Raw genomic sequence first — 23,230 nt, forward strand, 5'->3', positions numbered from 1 at the left:
TTTATTGAAAATGGGAGGTGTGTGACTCTTCATTTCACTTGAATACTGAGAGGCCATTGGCCTACTTAATTGGCCTAATTTCAATATCGCTGTGTTTCAGGGAATAGGGAGGCCTGAGGAGAGGGAGAGAGACAAGGAGGAATGACTGGTCACTGGAGCAGTCAGAACACATACATTTATCACTTAAGTTTACCACCTTACATGGGTGTGATTTGTGGTGCCCCCAAACAACTACAATAGTAACATCGGAGATCACTGCTCACAAATCACCATAACAAATACATGAACAATGAAAAAGTTTGAAATGTTACAAGAATTACCAAAATGTAATAGATGGTTTCTACATTTTTGTCCTGCTTAACAGGTGAAGAATGGTGTCATTTACTGAGACAGTGAAGACTTGGGGAGGAGCAGATTTGGGAGAAAAAGAAATCTAGAATTCTGACTTAGGCAGAGATGTCACCATTGCTGATGTCAGAGACAGAAGTGCTTTCACTGAGTCGTCAGCAGATATGTTGTGGCAGATATTTAGAGATAAGACTGGTGACGGACATAACTGTTGAACTTTTCAAGCTCCTTAATACATCACCTCATACAAAGCAGCAACCAGCTGCAGCAAAGAAATCAGTTTGATACTCTGGGGACTTTGAGTCAAATCAATTCTCCAGTATCATTATGGTTTTGGTGTAACTGGGCTTTTTAAGTAAGAAATACCCTTTAGGGCTTTGCATCTGGGTGGTTTTCTCTAAATTAAGTAGGCCACTGTGCTTTTGAAGAAACACAGAACAAAAAAAGGAACATGGTAGGGGAATAAGCATGGATAGCATAGCTAAGGGAATGGGTATTTTCACTTTAAAGAGTGCTTAAGAGTAGATAATTAAAATGGGAAATAGTGGAATGAAACTCTGAAATTAATCCTATTGGATGCTACTTCCATCATATTGAGAATGACTCTTAATCCTGAGTCAAGTCAGAATTTGGCCTTCTTTTCAAAATCCTCCAGGATATGGCCCCATCTAACCATATTTCTCAGTTTGTGCTACTAGCACCTGGGAGGTATTTCTCCTTTTTCTCTTTTGTCCAGCCCCTGGACTGTGTCCATCCATCAGTGGGATGAAGGCTGTTCCACATATTATACAGAGCTGATGCGGCCTGTAGGTCTACCAGCGGCTTTAGCACCGTATCAGGTGGGGTTTAGGATTAAGTCCTTATTGTGTGTATCAAATTACCATGACATACACTTTAAATATCTTACAATTTTATTTGTCTATTACACCTCAATAAAGCTGAAATTTAAAAAAAAGAATTAAGTCCTATTTCCTACCAGACCAGAAGACCAGGGGCACCTAGACAAGCCCTCTAAACTTTCTGAATTCACCCCTTGCATCACAGCACTGCACTTTGAACTGGGTTTCCATCTCCACCCCATGCATACACCAGCCAATTATTTTGCATGATACCATTGTTTCCTTTGAGGATTGAGGATGCTGCTCTGATTTCTAATCCACATATTTCTTCCTACTCTTGTTACCTTGGAGAGGAGTTGTATTATGCTTCCTTTAGTCTTAGATATAGGCCATTTTCCCCACTGTGGTAAATGGATAGGTCTCCTAGAACTACCCACAATTCTCATTGATTCTCAAGGTACTACGAGAGACTGTTGTCACCATGTCTTGTCCTGTGGATTAATTTTAGTTCTGAGGTCTATCTGAACAATATGTAAGTTTGTTTTGCTCTTGCACTCTGTGTTGTAAACTTATTTTTAGGTTTTGTAGTATCTCTCATCTCCCGACTCCTGGTCTAGATTGCTGTTCCCACCTGGCTGATATGACCATTCTCTCCTCTGTGATTTTTCTTTTTCTTGCTATTCATATAATTTGGAAAGAGCTTCTTTTTTCTCTCTATATTCTAGATCCTACGTACCTGACAAGATCCAGCTCATGTTCTAGTTTTTAAATCTTTATCAACTTCTAATCCCAATGTATTGCTTCTTCCATTTGACCTCTTCTAATGGTTGACCATTTTAATCATGGACCCATTTTTTAAATGTTTTATGAATTATATGTATCTCTCTTAATAATGAGCCCTTGTGGGGCACCTGGGTGGTTCATTTGGTTGAGCGTCTGCCTTCGGCTCAGGTCATGATCTTATGGTTCATTAGTTCAAGTCCCACATCAGGCTCTCTGCTGTCAGCACAGAGCCCATTTCAGATATTCTGTTCTCCTCTCTCTGCCCTTACCCTGCTCATTCTCTGTCTCTCTCAAAAATAAATAAAATTTAAAAAAAAATGAGCCCTTGTGGCCATAAAATCAGATTCATGTTTAAATGATTTGAATTGAGGTTAAACTTCCCAAGTGAAATTTTGGGTTTTTTGCATCCAGACTGCATCTTACCCACTAGCTACACTTCTCCTCTCTACCAGCTTATATCTCTGTTTAAAAAGGTGCTATTGAAATCTTTGTGATCTTTAATTAGATAATAGTTTCTTAGATATGACACTGAAACACAAGCAACAAAGAAAAAATAAATAAACTGGACATCATCAAAATTAAAAACTCATGTGCTTGAAAGGACACCATCAAAAAGCAAGGCCATCCAAAGAATGGGAGAATTTTTTTGAAAATCATATCTGATAAGGACATGTATCTAAAATATATAAAAGATGTTTACAACTCAATAACAAAAAGACAACACAACTGAAAAGGTCTGATTAAACATTTCTCCAAAGAAGATTTACACATGGGTATATGAAAAGATGATCAACATCATTAGTCATCAGGGAAGTGGATGTGAAAACCTCCAGAAATACCACTTCATACCCACTTACCCACTGAAATGGCTATATGTATAAAAAGAGATAATAACGTGTTGGCAAGAATGTAGAGCAACTGGAACCCTCATAGTATGGAAGTGGGAATGTAACATGGTGCAGCTGCTTTGAAAAGAGTTGGGTAGTTCCTCAAATGTTTAAACATAGAGTTACCATATAATCCAGAAATTCTACTCCTTGGTATGTATCTATGAGAAGTATTTTCATATAAACAGCTGTACATTCTTAGCAGCATGAATCATAGTAGCCAAAAAGTGGAAACAGCCCCAGTGCCCATCAATTGATGAATGCACAAATAAAATGTGGTATATCTCTATTAGATTATTATTTGACAATAAAAAGATATGGAATACTGATTCATGCTACAACACAGATTAACATTGAAAACGTTATGCTAAGTGAAATAAACCATTAACAAAGGACCAAATATTGTATGGTTCCATTTATATGAAATGTTTAGAACAGAAAATCTATCGCAGCAGAAGTGGTGGTTGCCTAGCACTGGCAGAGACAAGGGGATTGGAAGGGTGATGGCTAAGGAGTATGGGATTTCTTTTTGAGGTAATAAAAATGTTCTAAAATTGGCTGTGCTGATGGATGCACAATTCTGTTAATATATTAAAAGCCATTGAATTATACACTTTAAAATGGTGAATTGTATGGTATATAAATTATATTTCAATAATGCTGTTAAAAACAAAACAAACCACCACCTCTACTCTGCTAAAAGGCTTCAGTTTTTCCCTGACAAAAAAGAGAAGAAAAGATACCATTGAATATTTCTCTGTAGTGGATGCTGAGATGCACGATGCAGACCCACACTTTAAAGACTGAAGGATTTATTCTCTCAACTGCTCAGAGTGTCGACTCACACTGAGTGAGCTCAGTGTGCTCACTGAGTGCTGGTGGCTCACAGCAAAAGTCTTTCTTTGGGAATCGCCTTCAGTTGATGAAATTACTCTTCAAAGGTTACACCTCATCCCATCCACAGTCCACATCCTATGATAGAGCAATGTGGGGGTCCAAAGGCCAGATTCCCCTGCCTCCATTGATGACCCCTCTGAAGGGCCATCTCAACTCAAGGCCTACTGCTGGGATCAGCTGGATCTATATCGCAGTTCAGTTTCCCTTACTCTTTTATAGGTATTGTTCTAAATAACACTCCCCAATAAATCTTCTCCATACAAATCTCCATCTCAGAGTCTATTTCTCAAGGAGTTCAACTTAAAAGACACCCAACATTGAATGACTATGACTTATTGTAACCTTCTTTAATATAAGCAGTCCTTATCAGTTACTTAGTAGGGACTCAAAATGTTTGATGAATTGAATTCTGCTCCAGAGACTGACTTGTTTGCTCTCTATGTGGAGAATGAACTTACAGACAATGGCCATTTATCTTCCACTTGATCCCTGAAAGTAGTAACTTCCTGAGGTTGAGTTCTCTGACCTCTGGTTTTGTTCTGTACTTTTGGCAACTCAGCCCTTTCCACAATTTCAGTTACCAAATAAATCTTTCTGCTGGTGAATGTCATATCCTTGCCAGGCTGCTAGACATCTCCACTTGCCTGTCCTGTGTATTCCTAATGAAGATTGAATGCTAGTCTGTGTTGTGCCTACAGGTTGGAAGAATTAAGAGTGGTAGTGAGGAGTGGAGGTGAAACATTCTGAGTGAGCCCCTTAGGACTCTAAGGACAGAGAAAAACATAAGTAAAATGTGAAATGTGTCTGGATGCTTATGAGGCAGTTGAAAAAGAGTGGAAAGGAAGGCATGCTGAATGAATTACAGAAGAGCTAGCCAGGACTTGCAATTAGGACTGAGAGGTAGGCACATTGTAATCAGAGCAGTTAGAAATCCTGGCTTACAGCTTGAGCAGTTCCTATGAAGCAGCCAGGAGTATTTATCTCTGATGCCAGCTTTGGTGGATGTCACCACAACCTCTAACTCAACAAGCTAAAACTCACTTTCCTATTTCAAGTTGATATCCATAAATATCCATTATCAGTTATTGGCCCTATTCTTGTTCTGGTCACTCATCCTTGAAATATTCAGGAAATCTCTGACTTCTTCAGAGACAATGCTCCTCATAGTCAGAAAAATCTCACTATTTTTATGAGTCTCATTCTTTCTCCAATTCAGTAGAACTGAATTATAGTCACTGCTGCTTTATTGTGTAGAACCGATTCATTAAATAGTTATTTATTGAGCGTTTACCATGTACCAAGAAATACTCTGTACTGGGAAACATTCTTTGCAATGAAAAATAACATTCATCACTCTCAGCTTGCAGTCTAAATAAGGAGATAGATGCTAAAAAAATAATTATATAAATCAATATAAAATTGCAGCTGTAGCAGGTACTAAGTAGCAGCGATAGGTCTTAACAGAAAGAATTTGATCTAGTCAGGGATGGCAGAAAGAGGTTCTTGAGGATATGGGGATATGAAGATGTATCTATATGACATATGATAAATAGGCATTAATTAGACAAGGAAGAGAGGGAACGGTATTCTCAACAGAGGGACAGTTTGTGAAAAGACACTTAGTGGGAGGAAACATGGCACAATGAGGAAATTAAAGAAGGAAACCATGGCCACAGCATAGAACATGCAAGAGGCCAGTGGCATGCAAGCCACGTAAGGCATTTGGGCTTTATTCCAAATGTTCCACATTAGGAACCATTAATGTCCCCACACAAGTGAGCGACGTGTGTAGTGCTCATACAGAACAGATCATCAGCTGCTGAGTGAGACTGGATTGGGTAGGCTGGTGAGAGTGGATGGAGGTAGAGCACCTAGCAGGCTACCGTAGTCATCCATATGAGAGATGAGGGTGTCATGGCATTCAACGCCTGTGGTGGAGATGGAAAGGAGTGACATATTTGAGATTTTAAGAGGTTAAATAGGTAGGATATTGTGACAGATTCAGAGAAATGTATCAAAGATAATTCTGAGGCATCTGGCTTTTGCCACAGGATAAATTATGGTAGCATTCAGTGACATAGGAAACAGTGGAAATTAAGCCTAGAATTTTGGGGAAGGTTATGAGCTAATTTTGGGTATGTTGAATTTTGAGGTGCTTTTAAAACTTCCAAAAGATGGTGGTCAAGGAGAGGTACTGGTCAAGTAGGCAGCTGGATGGGCAAGTCTGGAACTCAAAGGACAGGTCTGGACCTGTAAAAGGCTCAATACGCTATGGAGGATAGATAACTAACCCCGTAGTGTATTTTCGCCTAGGAAGAGAGTAGAAGTGAGGACAGGAGACGGCCTAAGACTGAGACTTGAGGAACTCTAAGACCAAATGGCCAGGCAGTAGTCAGAAAAAAAAAAAAGTTATCAAGGTAGAGGAAAAACCAGTATTGCCTTCTATTACAGAAGCCAGGGAGAGCACACTGCGTGGTAAGTAAGACAAACAAAAAAGATCCCTGGTTGGAGAAAAAATGCTGTAAGTGTCCAGTGATATGAACAATATTGATGATCTTACTTAGGGGCTATTTTGTTGAAAGGATGAGAACAAAAACAGATGAGAGGGTTCAAGAATGGGCTGTGGTTGAGGAAGTATGTGAACTCTCTTGAGAAGTTTATCCATGTATGAGAAGAGAGAGGAGGCTTCTGATGAAGAGCAATGAAGGGTGAATGAGGGATTTTGTTTCTTTCTTTTTTTGGGTGGGGAGAGAGTTTGTACACAGTACTATGGAACAATTTGGAAAATATGGACAGAAAGGAAGGCATCTAAAATATGAAAGATGATTTATGTAGTTGTTAAAATGAATAAAGCAGATCTATTATGTACTAAAAGGAAATAATCTTCAAGATATATTTGTAAGAAATGGTAATATGCAGAACAGTATTACAGATATTACCATTTGTATATGAACTTGTATATGCACATATGTCTGGCTTTGTGGACACTTAGATTGTTTCCAAATATTTTTTTTAAAAAATATAAACAATTTTGTAGTGAAAACCCTTGTTCATATTTTTGCAAACATAGATGTGTATATCTGTAAAACAGATTCCTAGAAATGGAATCGGTGGTCTATGGATGCTCATTAAAATTTGTTGGTTGTCAGTTTTTCCCTCAGGGACATTATTATTTCAGTTACATACTCATAAGAATATATGGTAGTATCTATTCCTCCACATACTGGTTGACACAGTGTGTTAACAAATTACCAAACTAAGGAATAAGAAATCATCTGTCAATGTTTTAATTTTATTTCTTTAACATTGATTATTTTTACAGTTTTTTTATAAGTTACATTAAGATTTCTTTAAAAATTTTTTTTAATTCTAGTTTAGTTAACACAGAGTGTTACGTTAGTATTTAAAAAAATTTTTTTAATGTTTATTTTTGAGAGAGAGAAAGATAGCTAAAGAAAGATAGTATGAGTGGGGGCAGGGCAGACAGAGGGACAGAGAATCTGAAGCAGGCTCTATGCTGATAGCAGCGAGCTGATGTGGGGCTCAAACTCACAAACTGTTAGATCATGACCTGAGCCAAAGTCGGATGCGTAACTGAGCCACCCTGGTTCCCGCATTAGTATTTCTTTTTAAATTGACTATTTAGTCATGACTTTTGTCATTTTTCTGGTATTTGGATTATTGATTTTTTCTTAATGATTACTAAGAGCTTATATATATGTATACATACATACATATATGTGTGTGTGTATACACACACACACACACACACATTTAGTGTTTATTTTTGAGAGATAGCATGTACAAGTTGGGTAGGGGCAGACAGAGAGGGAGACAGAGGATCCAAAGCAGGCTCTGCGCTGAAAGCAGAGAGCCCAATGCAGGGCTCAAACTCAGGAATCCTGAAATCATTACCTGAAATCATTACACTACCTGCCAAAGTTAGATGCTTAACCCATTAGGACTCCCAGGTGCCCCAGGAGCTTATATATTAAGGAAATAACCCTACTAGCTATCATACTTACTTGCAAATTTCTTTTCTTTTTAAAAATATTTTAGTTTTATTGGGGGGGAGGGGCAGAGAGAGGATCTGAAGCCAGCTCCCCACTGAAAGGGGCTCAAGCTCATGGACCATGCTTAACTGACTGAGCCGCCCAGGTGCCCCTCAAATTTCTTTTCTAATTGGTCGCTTCCTGTTTGGCATGGCTTGTGGGGAATTATTTTTGTAGTGTTAAAAATTTATTTTATAAAGTAGCATTTATGAGTTTTATATATTACCTTCCTCTGAAATAGTTCAAAAATATTTTTTGGGGTCACCTGGGTGGCTCAGTCGGTTAAGCATCTGACTTTGGCTCAGGTCATGATCTCATGGTTTATGGGTTTGAGCCCCGTAATGGGCTCTGTGCTGAAAGCTCAGAACCTGAAGCCTGCTTCAGATTCTGTGTCTCCCTCTCTCTCTCTCTCTCTGGCCCTCCCCTGCTTGTGCTCTCTCTCTCTCAAAAAGAAATAAACATTAAAAAAATAAAAAAATATTTTTTACTCTGGTAAATGTATGGCTTTGCTTTACTTTTATGCTTCAACAGTTGACCTACTATGATATATGATAGCATAAAGAGTGAGGTAAGAATACATTTTTTTTTCAGATGACTAGCCAGTTTTTTCAACATCATTTTTCAATCCTTGTTTTCCTACTAATTTGAAATGCAACTTTATTGACTAGAAAAACTGATCTATACGGGTCTATTTTTGGACAGTCCATACTTTCCATTATCAGACCATTCTAAATAATTAGCTTTATCTTGTCATTTCTTGTGGCTTTAAATTCTATGATGATTTTTTTCCCCATTTCTTTCCTGAGTTATTTTAGTTTAAGAGAAAAAAAAAAACTTCTTTTTCTTATTTCTCCCTTGAATCCCTCTATGTGCTTTGAACTCTTATTTCACAGAGGCCATTTCTTTCTTTTCTTATTTTTTTAAGTTTAGTTATTTACTTTGAGAAAGCGTGTGCATGCGTGTGCTGCAGGCACAAGTGGCGGATGTGCAGAGAGGAGAGAGAGAATCCCAAGTGGGTTCCAGGCTGGTAGTTCAGAGCCCAGAGCCAGAGGTGGGGCTGGATTCCAGGAACCTTGAGACCATGACCTGAGCCAAATTCAAGAGTCAGAGGCAAAAGGGACTGAACCAACCAGGTGGCCCATAGTGGCCAATTTATATTTGCTAAAGAATAGTCTGGCAAGATGTTTACCTATTTCACGGGAAAAATTTTCTCGTGTGCACTCTAAGTCTACCTTCTATTTATGCATGTTTTGTTCCTCCTTTTTCTTTTAGTATTTTCACATTGATTTTATGTGTCCTTTCCCAGCATCCTTTTGTACATTGGTCCAATTTTACTGCAACACTTGTTCAAATATACTGTGGTATTTCCTATCTCTTTCTGTTCCTTATTCTTTGTTGTTTGCAGATGGTTCAAAGGGAAACAGCCTCTGATGTTATTGTTCTGCTCTTTTAAAGCTGGGAGTCCTCTGACTTTTATCTTCCAAGGCTACTTTTTTGGTTCTTCTTGCGCTTTACAGATTAAGAGTTACCTGGGATGGTTTTCAGGAACTTATGCTGATCAACATGACCCTGTCACTGGGCAAGAGTAGCTATAGGATCATGGAGTAAATCAGAGTTGGAGGAAAAAAAATAACATGCAAGAGTTTAAGTGGAAAAAATAAACCTTAGTGAAACAATAAAATGAAAGTAAATAGCTAATGTTTTCCCCGAGGAATTGGTTGTATAATGCAGTAGTGAAAGTGTAAGTATAAAGTAGGCTCATTGCTTATATTTTAGTTTTTTACTCACTGCTTATATTTTAAGAGTTTTAATGGTTCATGGAAATCTGCTTTTTATTGAAACACTAAATTTTTGAAAATGCAAAGATTTAGTTGATAGACATTTTAAGGTATTACTGCTTACTGTTCAAGTTAATGTATTAAAATGGTACAAAAATAAGTATGACAATATTCAGCCCAAGAAAACATATATATGTGCCTCAACACATGAGCAAATATAAGAATATTTTTCTCTGTTGCAAAATGCATCAAGAACTTATTTTTCAGGGGTGCTTGGGTGGCTCAGTGGGTTAAGCATCCGACTTCAGCTCAGGTCATGATCTCACGATTTGTGAGTTTGAGCCTCACATCGGGCTCTGTGCTGACAGCTTGGAGCCTGGAGCCTGCTTCAGATTCTGTGTCTCCCTCTTTCTCTGCCCCTCCCCTGCTCACACTCTGTCTCTCTCTAAAAAATAAATAAATGTTACAAATTAATAATAATAATAATAAAAGAACCTGTTTTCCACACAGCAGGTTTTACAGAACCAAAAGTTTTCACTTCAGTTTTTCTTTCCACCTTGTGTAGTAAACAGTGACCTTACTACATCCAAAATCAGGTTTAAGAAGTGTTTTTTTCCTGGCTGTTAAAAATGTGTGGCTTGTTCATCTTTCTTTCAGTTTTGTTTTATAGTCACTGTTGAGAGATGTAATTTTTTGATTACTTATGGTAACAGGCAAGTTGTACAGTTAAACAGAAATTTTCTATTTTTCCACTTCTTCATGGTTATTTTAATCCATTTTCTTTTAAAGGATTCTGCAAGTTCATATAAAAGAAGTTGATCCAAGATGTTTATGTCCAAGACTTTTCTGGAACTTATGTGCTATTTTCTATAAGATGACTTGATCTTTCTTTTTTTTAATTGTAGTTGACATGCAGTATTATATTAGTTTCAGGTGTATGACACCGTGATTTGACAATTCTATACATTATGAAATGCTAAGGTGATTTTTCTAATGACAAAAGCTGCCAACATGTTAAAGAGTGATCAACCACTATTACCTATTTATCATTTCACCATAAATGACACTGTTGAATTTTGGGCTCTCGTCAAAGCACTAAAAATTAAGCAGTATTATAATTTGGTTTTCCCTGATTCAGAACTGGTGATTCACTGCTCATTACTGTTCTTACCTTGACACACATTATATGAAATGGCTCTAAGTTTTAATTACCATACTGATTCCAATGTACTAACCATCAGTAATCATACTATATGGAGCATTCAGTCTAGTGTAAAGGAGACTCAGGATGTTTTATTATATTTTCTTCTAATTAGCTGTTTTTTTAATTGGAAATGTGGGAAGGAGATAGAGTCTTAGATAATCTTAATCAGAGATCCATCCAAAGGTGACTAAAATTCGGGGCGCCTGGGTGGCGCAGTCGGTTAAGCGCCCGACTTCAGCCAGGTCACGATCTCGCGGTCCGTGAGTTCGAGCCCCGCGTCGGGCTCTGGGCTGATGGCTCAGAGCCTGGAGCCTGTTTCCGATTCTGTGTCTTCCTCTCTCTCTGCCCCTCCCCCGTTCATGCTCTGTCTCTCTCTGTCCCAAAAAAAATAAATAAACGTTGAAAAAAAAATTAAAAAAACAAACAAACAAACAAAAGTGACTAAAATTGGTATTAGTAAATTGTATGTCATTTTCTGGTTGGACATAAAATTATGTCTCATTGAAAATATCCATGTTTGTCGTTCCCCTGCTGCAGAGAAAGATCTGTAGGGTTTCTCTAAATCCCAGCCAGGAGTCAGGAAAGTGACCAAGAAGGAGGGTTCTGGAGGAGAAAATACATGTCAGGGTACAGATATAAGAGACTCCATCTACAGAGACAAGACTGAATAAAAAATGGTCAGGATCCGCTAGTAATATTATATATCTGGGGAGGGGGAGGCAGGAAGATGGGTTTGAGGTATGGTAATTCCCTTGTTCCTTCCTGTTCTCTTTCACAGTAGTCAAACCTATATCAATATCTGAGGCTCTCATGGCCTCTTTCAAGACCCTTTCCATTTTTCCTCACCAGTGTTCCCCTCAATAACACTCTTACATATCTAGTTATGTCTTGGCACGTGCTTCTGAAGGTTTTGTCCACATGTGCTTTTGTCCACATATGGACCAGGGTTTTTTCAGATTCCATATCCCTGGAATCTGTGGTAACAGGAGCACTAACAGAAGTGAAAGTGATAGAATTTGGATACAAAGAAGAAACTCCAGGAGCTATTTGGTTAGCTGTCTCTTCACATCTGGACATTTTTACCTCTTCAAGCCTAAAATACTTGGACACAACGGCTTTTACTTTGCTGTTATTATACATTGTAATGGTTTCATTTATCTAAAACCAGGCTTCAAATTGTGCTCCTTAATACCTTCGTAACAGGGCACACATCTATTTATCTCACTCCTTGAACCTTATATCTGTTTACATTCATTTACATGAATGCAGGATTTGCTTTAAGAGACATGAGACATTAAAATGAATGGATTGGGCCACATACTACAGTGTCTGCTCCTATTTTAATGTGTGGCATTGGGTTTGAGCTCTTTGTCAGAGAAGAGAGGTCCAGAAATTTGCAGAACAATACAAGAGGGACTTTTTTGAGATTCAGGGCATAAACAGAGCTGTTGGGTTATGCAGGTGACAAGATATGACAAAAAGTTGGACAGGATGTCATTGTCTTGTCTTCTACAAGGATCCCAGAATAAATCTGAGATTCTTAAGGATAGAAGTGTTAAAAGTCTCTGTAGTTAGTACCCTTGGCTTGAATCTTGAAGTTCCAAAGACAATGTGAACAGTGGAGCCTCTCTTCCTGGCTTTATGGGTAGTGGACATGGTCCAGTTGAAGTGTGGCGATTCCAGTGACAAATGGGTTGTGGGTATATATGAGGCAATCTTTTGATCAACTCCAGAAGAACTGAAGGAAATTTTGGTAAAACTAGTTTCCACTAGTTTATTGAGAAATAAGATTACTAAAATAATGGTCTTTAAAAGTGAACAAAAATTTAAGAATGCTTTCATTAATTTTGGGATCTCCTCCAGGATTTTAAAAATCCTTATGCATTATATATCTACAACCAATACTCACACTAAGAGAAGTAGAACCATTGCTCTTTAGCAGGATTATTATTGAAGCTGGGCAACTAGGCCCCTGCTCAGGGCTTCAAGGTTTGGGGGACCTCATTCTGGTCCTTCTCTTTGGGCCCTCCCCACAGGGGGAGGAGCTTCAGCACCAGGACATGTGCCTAACCAGAGCCTGTGCCCTCCACTCTACATTACACTTGGGTTACCCTGGAATTCCTTGCTCAAATGACCCCAAGCCTGGTTCCAGAGCTAGCATGGTCTTCTTTGTTGTGGGTGTCCTAAGGGAAGACCATGGGGTCTAGGCCTTAGGGTGACCATGAAAGATGATTGTCTAGAGAGGTATGGATGAAGGTTGGCTTTGTGGCTGGAGTATGCATATGGATGTGTTGGAGGCTCCATACACTGCAAGAAAAAGCTGTGTGTGAGAAGAGAAGAGTAGTGGGCCATGGAACTAGTATCTCTAAATATCCTTTTACCCCAGGCCCTGAAAATACTGGGAGAAGGCCTAAAATTGGGACAATGTCAGTGTCTTTGTTGAAGAACTGGCTCATGGAATATGGATGGGGATTTTTAGAGATCATGTCTGGCTTGATAAATATTTATGAATTGAGATAAGAGTTGAATTTGGAGAGATTTTTCAGGTGGCCTTCAAGCTCCTGGGAAGAAACTACTCATGAGGGAAGAGCCTTAAGTTTGCAGCCTTACTAGAGTTTTCCAAACATCATAATTTATCCATAATTCCTCAACATATATGAGGAGAGTAGGGATACATGGAAAGTGATTTTCTGTTTATGTTTAGTCCTGAAGAGTTCTAAAAAGACCACCTCTTTTTGTGCATAAAAGGGGATGTGTCAAGGTTTTAGGTATGTGCCTTTCTTCATAAGTGTAGTGATAATGTCATTGCTGTGGTGATTAATGAAATGTATATTTGTGTTTTATTGTCTTTCAAAAAATTTTCAGTTTTAATTGATCATGCAGTAAATATCAACAGGTATAACCGACATAAATAAAAGTTTTTGGTGTAGGCAATCACTTTAAAGAGAATAAAGACTCTTAAGACCAAAAGGTAGGGAACCACTGGGTTAGACATTAACTGTTTCTCACAGTGATATGGACAGACAAATCACTGCTTAGATACACAAGTGTTTTGCTAATAGCTATAAGAAGGGGGCAAAATGCACTGTGATTTTACTCCTGCCCAGTAAAGCAGTGGAATGTTACTTTTCTATTACACCCACCAATAAAGACACTGACCAAAACAAGACAAAACAAATCTAGGTGACTTACTAAAACAATCACAGCAAACTGTTGACTTTTTACTCCTGATCTTGTTGATAGGAATCAGAGCGGGATAAGGAGGCCCGTACCCAGGTGAGATTTCCTGGGCAGTATTCCTGACCCCATGGGAAAGACAGAGGACAGTGAGGTAATGATTCAGAGGATGAGGATGGAACCACTAACATCTCATACTGGAAAGCTGGCCTGTGTATTTTTGCAAGTCTTAACCAGTGTCCTTTGCTTCTGAAGGTATGTGAAGGAATTCTCACCTGTAGACAAAGAAGTCACCATGAAATACAGAGGGAAATTCTTACTCTGAAGTGGACCTTGGGTGAATGCATGGAATATTCTAGATGGGGGTGACAGTGGAGAGATTGTGGGAAGGAACAGGGTGCGACATAGATCTGTTTTGCAACACATGTCATGACTGAGGTGCTAGGGATGGAAGCAATACAAAAAAGTTGGATTTATGGTGCGACTCTTTCTTGGGTCCCAACTCTGAAGACGTACACAGGTATATCAGTCTCTGCCAAATAATTATTAGAAAAGTGAACTTTATAAAGGAATATAAGTATGTTGTCAGAAGGAGAATATATAGAACAACTTTATTTCCTGGCTTACTCTTATCTTCCTCCCACTGTTATCTGTATAGCAGGAATACTATTTTGAAACAATTTCAGATATTTTCCATTTCTCTTAATTCTTGCCATCTCAGCCTTTCATGCAATAAGAAGAGGCAGCACTCAGCCAGAATAACAATAAAAAATAATAACTAATACATAGTGCCAGACACTGTTCTAAGAACTTTATAGAAAGTCTCTTTCTTAAGCATTTATAGGCAGAACACCTTGTCTTTTGTTGTTGTTGTTGTTGCTCTGTACTTTTTCTTTCATTTTATTTAAGAAAGGGAATGTTCTTAGGGAAACTTCCAAATTCATTTTTGCACTTCTTATTTTATATGTTAGAAATAAAATAGGGTTGAACTGAATACCTGTTTCCATTCTTTTGTAGAAGGTCTCTGAGAGGTCTCCAGTTCCTGACTAGTATGAGACAGAGAAGCTCAACATTCAGTGGTTCTGGAGACAAAAATAAGAGCTCAGAACAAAATCTCTAAGGGTTTATATGTGGTTACAGCAAGGAGGATCATATTAGTAAACATTACTTCACCTACCTTCTATAAAATGCTTACAAATATAGATTCTACTGATGTCAGATTTCATAACTGCATACAGTAGGACAAAGTAAATTCTATCACGTTTTTGTACACATAGAAAATGGTACTTACATCATTGGATTACTTATTTGTTCAAAGAGTTAGTGCCAGTGACCTAGAGTAATACTGGAGAGTAAACAGAAAAACAATCATGTTCAAGCCTGAATGAAGTGAAATTACAAATATAAAATCTGTTTGCTATATCAACCAGCAAATGCTTCAAAAGATCATTTGGAAGAATGAGAAGAAATACAAGTCTTTTAGCACAGTTGTGCAAAAACTTATTTATTAAAATGCAGTTGTGATTGTTTGGATCAATTCAGAGTTAAGAAACTTAGACCCCCTTTGAATTACTTAAGACTTAGCTTTGTATTTGCTACAAATGATCCAGTCATAATATACACATGTGTTTTAAATATACTTGGAGTCTCTGAAAAGGAGTAATATATCTATTTGACTATGTGAATGATCACAGCATGAAGAACTATTACATGTTATCCTTTGAGTTACAGTTTAAGATAAATTTGATCTTTCCTTTTTATGCACAAGACATTCAAACTCACATAACTACATGTGCATCAGGGAGGTATACAATTCAGAATTAGCAAATATGTTCACATATTTATTCTACTTGCATGGTTCTCTTCAAAATAAGCTGTAATAGAATTTTAAAATCAGCTTTTGACATCATATAATTGTTTTAACTTGATAATTCAGATTGATTGGCACAAATGACAAAACAATCCCACATTCTAGGCATATGCAGGAGTAATTGTGTATCTAGTAATTAATAAAATCTTTCCTTGATATTCTTCTCCTTAAGTAAACCAAGAGAGTTAGAAAATGAAACCTGGGACCTAGAGTGTCCCTGCTTAGAGGAATAAAAAATCTTAGATCTAAAAAACATGGCATGATGGACACTTTACTGTGAGAGTGTTGACTTAGTACAAGGTTGTAAGAATTGCTCCTATAATCACATGGCACCCAAAGACATAAACATAAATGTAACTGCAAACACCCTCATGCACACACACTCTCCTGTCCCATACATTTTTTCACAGTGTCATGATACTATGCTTCATTACAGAGTTTAAACCCATGGTTCTCAAACTGTGTGCCAACATACTATGAAGTGCTAGGAACTCACAAGGTCACTGCAGGGTATGTAAAATATCCAAGGAAACACAGTGATACTTGTCATTTATCATAAATTGCAGGGGTACCTCGGTGGCTCAGTTAGTTAAGCATCCAACATCAGCTCAGGTCATGATCTCACAGTCCATGAGTTCAAGCCCTGTGTCGGGCTCTGCGCTGACAGCTCAGGGCCTGGAGCCTGCTTTGCGTTCTGTGTCTCCCTCTCTCTCTGCCCCTCCCCCACTCACACTCTGTCTCTCTCTCAAAAATAAATAAACATTAAAAAAATTAAAGAAATTGCAGAGGATTAGCTTCAAGTAGTTCACAGTCTCAATATTAGCGCTACATTACTTTCAGTGATGCTGTATCTTTATAACACTGGGTTTTCGGTGGTTCCCTTGAGAAAAAAAATTGCTATGTAAAAATCAATATGGAATAGGGAAGGAATGTGGGGTGTACAATCTGATTCTGAGACTTGAGAATCTTGTGTGCCCAAAAGGCTCACACATCCTGTTAGCAATTACTGTAATTTATGAACGAAATAGTATTTTCTTCCAATTAATGTTTATTATTTTTTCAGAGGCTGCTAAGTTCTTAGTATATAAGTACCTGTTACGTTGTTTAGACCTAACTCCTTAATAAACAAAACTGTTGAGTATTTCTTTTTGGCCTAGAAGTGCTGTAAAAAGATTACTGTGATACTAAGGGTGTTGTGAAAATATGGGAATCTTTGGAGTAAGCATTTATTTTCATAGCAAGAGCAAAAGTCATTTTCCTAAATTGAAATTTTCAGTACTACAAATATTTCATGAAAAATGCTCTGTGAATGAAAAGAAATTTTTGTTTCATATCACTTTTCACTTACTATTTGAGAATGTTCTCAAAAATGGCAAAAGGTAACCTTTGTGCAAATCAGAATATGGGGTAAATTCTAGGTCTTTCCTATTTTTTCCCCTCTCCATGTAAGCATCTGGCATTTGGGGAGACTAAGCACATCCAAGCCCTAAGCCCTGCAGGTGAATACTCAATCAGGTTCTGTGATTGAGTTTATTTATGTGGGAATAGGAGGGCAATGGTAATGGTTGGGAAGAGTGGCAGGGAGCCATGAAAAAAAGTGATACCTGTTCCTGATGGATATGAGGCTCAGGGTCTCCCAAGAGGAGAGACTAGAGAGGGATTGGCCCTAAACTAATGGTCCGAGGTTTTCCAACTACCTGGACACTGATGTTTTCCTCTGCTGAAGGTTCTGAACACCACCAAATCTGCATAGCATACTCCCCACCCCACCCCCACTCCCACCCCCAACTACCAACACTGCTTGTCTGGCTCCATTATTTTCTGACAGGTTTTTCTCTCCTGTTTGAACCCTAGACCAATAAGAGATGACATAGATCATGGTGGCTCCCAGACTGTAAGTTTTCACCACGATCATTCCATCATTTCCAATAAATATGTATATATATCATTTTAATATACAAACCTAATTCTGTATTCCCAACCTAAAAATAAACAACAACCTACTTTTAGTAGAAAGCATTAAGTCCCAGCTGGGACTTAACACACACAGGAAGGGTTAGTGCTTATATGAAACTGGTTATTGGAGAGTCAGGATATAGCGGATGTATTGGTGTTTGTACGTAGCAGGCGAGGTGTGTGTATGTGTGAGAATATGCCCTGAAAAACTGGAACTTGGAATACCCAGAGCAATGAGAAAAGGTGTCTGGCTTTTCCTGTTCTCCTAACTCTCCAATCACTGAGAGGTCATTGAGGCATGTCCACTAAAACTGCAGCAGGTAACTGATGCTGACTTCCTGTGACTGTATCAAATAAGAAATAAAAAAAATGGGAAGAACCAAAACCCGTTAAGCAGAGCCATGTAAGCAATATTTTAAAACAATCTGATGATAGAAATATAATGTATTAAGATGACCTAATGAAAGCAGCATCCATCTTGTTAGTTCAGATGAAAGAACGAACACTAGAGGTCACATCATCCCCAGCACTGCTTAACTGGCCAGGAAACACGCAAACCCAGGCCCAGGAGCTAGGAATGCTTGCTCATCATTCAAAGGAACATAAAGAAATGCAACCCCACTAGCTTACACAAGTATAAGTAGTTAGTTTGAGCACAGTCAGCTAATCAGCACTATCCTGAACACACAGGCACCAGATGCACCTAATAAAATCTCTAACATGAAGACAGAAGATATTTTTCAGATTCCAAGTCGTCTTGAGATGGAACAAAACTCGGTGGGACCAGACAGAGTGGCACCAATAACAACTAAATAACATGCATTAATAAGACCTCATGGACCTCCAATTAAGTGTCCACCTTCTCATAAGACCCCTGCCCAAATTTTGCCCTTAAAACCCATTCACTGGAAAGCCATCTTGGAGTTAGGAACTTTTGAGCATTAGCTCCCAGTTCCCCTGGGTGGTGCCACGCCAATAAATGGTCTTATCCTCCTTCACCGCAAAAGCTGTCAGTTTTTATTGGTGTTTTCATTATTTTATTTTATTTATTTTTTATTGCGAAGGGCGCATCAGGTGGAGGAATTCTCCTTTGGTTTAGTTACACTAAGGGTCTTTCTCGTGTCTATGTGTAAATCAGAAAACCCGAATTTTTACAACAGTAACACATCATACCTAGTGACAACCAAGTATTTGGAGAACTGTTTGCAAGCACTCAGAGCCTTGTACCCTTTTTGCATGTAAACTCCCTTGTAGTGAACAAGCTTCCCAGCGGTTCTTGAGAAGAATCTGAAAGATGGTCTCCGGGCTGTGGCTCTCAGTAAGACAAGGAATCAAGCATTTACTAACTTACTCTGAGTCGGCTTTCTTTCTGATCACAGGCAGAGAACAACGCAGAACAGAGGCGGAAGGTAGGAGAATGTTCCTGCAGCAGCTTCTCTGGCCAGGTCTTCCTACACAGCCCCTACGAGGCAGCAATTCCGACCGAGCCTTAGGGAGTCAGTGAGGGAAAGCTGCCCTCCTCGTGCATGTAGCCGAGAGGGAACCCAGAGGTGGAGCTCCGAAGTGGCAACTCCGTGGTTCTTATTTCCAGCGGTTACTTAGATGCCTTGCATCCATTTTCTAGTAGTCCTGGACCACAGACTAAGAGGCCACAGGCCTATAAAAACTTCTCAGCTAACAGCCTACTTTTGAAGTTCGTGACGACCTCTGAATCTTGGTAAACTGCGGCTACATCCGGGGTTTGGCAACGGCCATAGTTTTTAGGTGCAGCTGTGTCCCTCTTCAAATGCTTGGGACGCCTCTTTGCCTGGGGAAGCACTCATTTATACCCCGAGGGCACTATCCCGTTTCTTAGCAACTCTGTCAAGACTTGGAAGCCTCAGCCACAGATGCGGGCTTGGGGGAGAAGCGCCCCCACAGCACGGAGGCAAGGGCCCCGCATGTCCGCCCCAGCCAGTGGAGGTCCGAGGTGGAGGGAGGGAGGGCGCGAAGGGAGGAGGGCCGTGCTGGGGGGGCGGGGGGCGGGGCTTGGCCAGACCGGAAGGTGAAGGAGCTGAACATCCTGGAGGCTCCAGGCGCTGTCGAGGGGCTGAGCTTCAGGAGACTCTGGTGAGCTGCGAGTGCCAGTCAGGGGTTGCAGGAAGGTTTGGGCGAGGTTTGGGGTGTGTTTGGGGGACGTGTATTGTGGTTTTTAATACTTAAGCTTTGTAGAATGGACAAACCTTTCAGGCATTGTTTATATGGCAAAAATATATTTATGAAACGCAGTACATTTTAAACAAAAAATGTGCAGAGAAAGTCTGGAGTTAATCCAAAGTGATAGAAAATGAGAATTGCGAGCAGGCGTCTTGCACAGCCAGTGTTGGGCATCTAGGATGCTGCAAGTTCTAGGAGGGGCCCCACTGCCTCCTGCACAGTGCGATCCTGTCATTGGGTTCCTGGTCCCAAACAAATTTTCCACAATGCCTTTTGTATTGAGGCCTTGTTTTGCCTAAAACTGTGCAATGAGAAAGTGTTGAAGAAAATAGCGAAATAGCAGAGCAACCAAGAAAAGCAATTACATGGAAAAGAAGATGTGACTTCATACAAAGCAACTGTTTTTTAACAAATTGTTAATGATGCAATCAGAAAGATGTTTTGAACATCTAAATACTAAAATGATACTTTAATAATTATGAATAGGCATTTTTACGGCTTTAGTTTCTTTTTAGGAAGGTGACAGCATTGTGCCAAAAGCTCTAGCTAGGACTGGCGCACTCATAGGAAGCGTTACTGTTGTATGTAACTGGTCATTGTGGAGTCAAGATATAGTAATTAAGTAGGTGTGTGTCGTGGGTGGGGTGTGTGAGGTGGGGCACACATATGGATTTTCTCTTTTAAAAATAATGCAGTCTGGTGAGCATTTGTGCATACACCATTCACCATTCAATTTTTAGGAATGGATTACTGATGTTAGAGCTTTTAGTGATTTATCTAATCCTTACCACAGATTATTTAATTTGCCAAGGTCACACAGCTAGTTAATGGTAGAATCAGGTTTGGAACCCAAGAAACCTAGCTCCAATGTTTGTGTGTGTGCGTGTGTGTTTTAATGTTTGTTTGTTTGTTTGTTTATTTATTTATTTAAACTTTTAAAACATTTATTTATTTTTGAGAGACAGAGAGAGATAGAGCACAAGCAGGGGAGGAGCAGAGAGAGAGGGAGACACAGAATCCAAAGCGGGCTCCAGGCTCTGAGCTGTCAGCGCAGAGCGCGACGTGGGTCTCACAGACAGGGAGGTAATGACCTGAGCTGAAGTCAGCTGCTTAACCAACTGAGCCACCCAGGGGCCCCATAATGTTTATTTATTTTTGACAGAGAGAGAGAGAGAGAGAGAGAGAGAGAGAGAGAGAGAGAGGGAGAAAACACGAGGGGGGGGTGCAGAGAGAGAGAGGGAGACGCAGAATCTGAAGCAGGCTCCAGGCTCTAAGCTGTCAGCACAGAGCCCAGTGCTGGGCTAGATCTCACTGACGGCGAGATCATGACCTGAGCTGGAGTCGGATGCTCAATTGACTGAGCCACCCAGGCGCCCTAAGTGTTTGTGTTTTTAACCACAACTCTATGTAGATTCTAAATGATACTTTCAAAATGGTCTGATTTTAACGCCCTAAAAGAAACAGCCATGACAGTGGCTTTTAATGGCAAAAATCTGATATTGGAAGAAAACCTTTTTGCCCTTATCCCTCTAGGTTGTCTTTGTTCTCTCTCCCTCACCAGTCCCATTTCTGCTTCCTCTTTCAAATCAAAACCCGTTAGGGTTAGAACTTCTGAGAAGCTTTGGGCCTGTGTTCGCAGAAGGGACTTGTGTGCTGCTTCTTATTGATTACCAGCATGTTTATTGTCATTTCTTTCAGGGCAACAGACCCTTAGACACAGTAAGATCTAAAGAGTAAATAGTTTAGGCTTTGCAGGCCATACGGTCACCATCATGAGGACTCAATGTTGCTGTTGTTGGGTAAAAGTAGCCCTAGACAGTACATAAATGAATGGGACATGGTTTTGTTCCAAAAAAACTGTTTACAAAATCAGGTGGCCAGCTAGACTTGGCTTGTGGGCCAGGCTGTGGTTTGCCTACCTCCAATCTAGATCTTTATAACATTTTTATGAATAATAGTTAATGTATATCAAGTGCATGCTGTGTGTCAGGCACTGAGCAAACACATTAACATGTGGACTCATTCAATACTCACACTAACTCTATGAAATAAGGACTTTTAAAATCCTGTTTTAAAGATAAGGAAATCAAAACGTACAGAGATTAAGTTACTCAGTGTTTTGTAGGCAGACTGGGACTTCAGAGATTTTGCTCTTAAATCTACTAATAGGTCAAACAAGGTTATTGTTTTGTAAGTATGCCAGTATTATTTTATTTTGATTTCATTACTCATTCTGATACATTTGGAAACTTCTCTGTTACCATTCCAGTTATCCATATTGCCTTTTGAGATCTAGTCTGAAGTTTTTTTTGCTTATGGGCTTGACATTTCTATCCTGCACCTTTAAATTTAAATAAAAATCCTGATTGCCCATTTTGCATTTGATGCTTAGCATGTAGTCATTAATATTTATATAAGGCTTACAAAACCCTATCTGTTTATGGATGGAGTATAAAAGATCTAATGACTTTGAGAACACTTAAGAGCAGTATCCAAGTATTTGGGGATAAGTGCTTTTGGAAACACTCAACAAAACTATAGTGGAAGATGCAGAGACAAGATTACTTCTCTTTGCAAAAAAGGACCAAAGACAAAAGACCATCCTGGGAACTTGAGGTTTTTTCTTTTCAAGTATGCACGTGCCAGCTGAGAAAGCTGGAACAGATCAAATAGAAGGATGTAATTCCAGGGGCATAACTGACATCCTTTGTGAAAATCTTTGGTCTTTCACCAAAGTATCGTGGCTCCAAATCTGACGTCTGGTGAATCTTACAGACACAATGATATCATTAAGCAAGCAGGCACTAGAAATCATCAGGAAATAATTTTTATATGCAATAAGATATATGTTCTTTTGAACATAGTGTTTTAACTTAATAAAAAAATTACCATACCCTCTGAAGTGTATCTAAAAGAAATAGTCGTTCTATTTAGAGTTAGTGAATTTGCAGGGTACTCATAAGAATGTCAGAGGAAAACTTACTTCATGGTAGTTATTTTTTTAACTGCAGAAAAGTTTAAACAAAGGCCTCAAGGAATACAACAAACCATGTTATTTTTGTGCCAAACATTCTTGGTTTTAGCCTTTAAGTAGTATGTCTGTTTTCCAGTAAAAACAAAAACTAAAGCCCAGAATATAGAACCCTGCTTAAGGCTTTGTAATAGATCAGGACAGAGGTGCTGACCGAATCTAAGTTTCCTGAATGTTTTTCAACTCCTTATACAACTGGATTAAACAAATAG

At 39.0% G+C, this 23,230-nt stretch overlaps 1 long non-coding RNA gene across 2 annotated transcripts in view; it reads right to left on the bottom strand.

Moving 5' to 3' along the window:
• LOC128314442 (uncharacterized) overlaps positions 1 to 19,755 on the bottom strand; it is a 160,203-nt gene extending 140,448 nt beyond the window's left edge. The window contains exons 1-3 of one of the 2 annotated variants that reach the window (XR_008296077.1): positions 19,143 to 19,755; positions 14,963 to 15,047; positions 10,226 to 11,391 (exon numbers count right to left, since the gene is read on the bottom strand). This is a non-coding gene — a long non-coding RNA (uncharacterized LOC128314442). Of the gene's footprint in view, positions 1 to 10,225; positions 11,392 to 14,962; positions 15,048 to 19,142 lie in introns of those variants that run through there. The other variant, XR_008296078.1, reaches the window with a different exon arrangement.
• Positions 19,756 to 23,230: the final 3,475 nt, after the last annotated feature.

This window comes from Acinonyx jubatus, chromosome B1, assembly GCF_027475565.1.
Source record: "Acinonyx jubatus isolate Ajub_Pintada_27869175 chromosome B1, VMU_Ajub_asm_v1.0, whole genome shotgun sequence".
Classification (NCBI taxonomy): Eukaryota; Metazoa; Chordata; class Mammalia; order Carnivora; family Felidae; genus Acinonyx; species Acinonyx jubatus.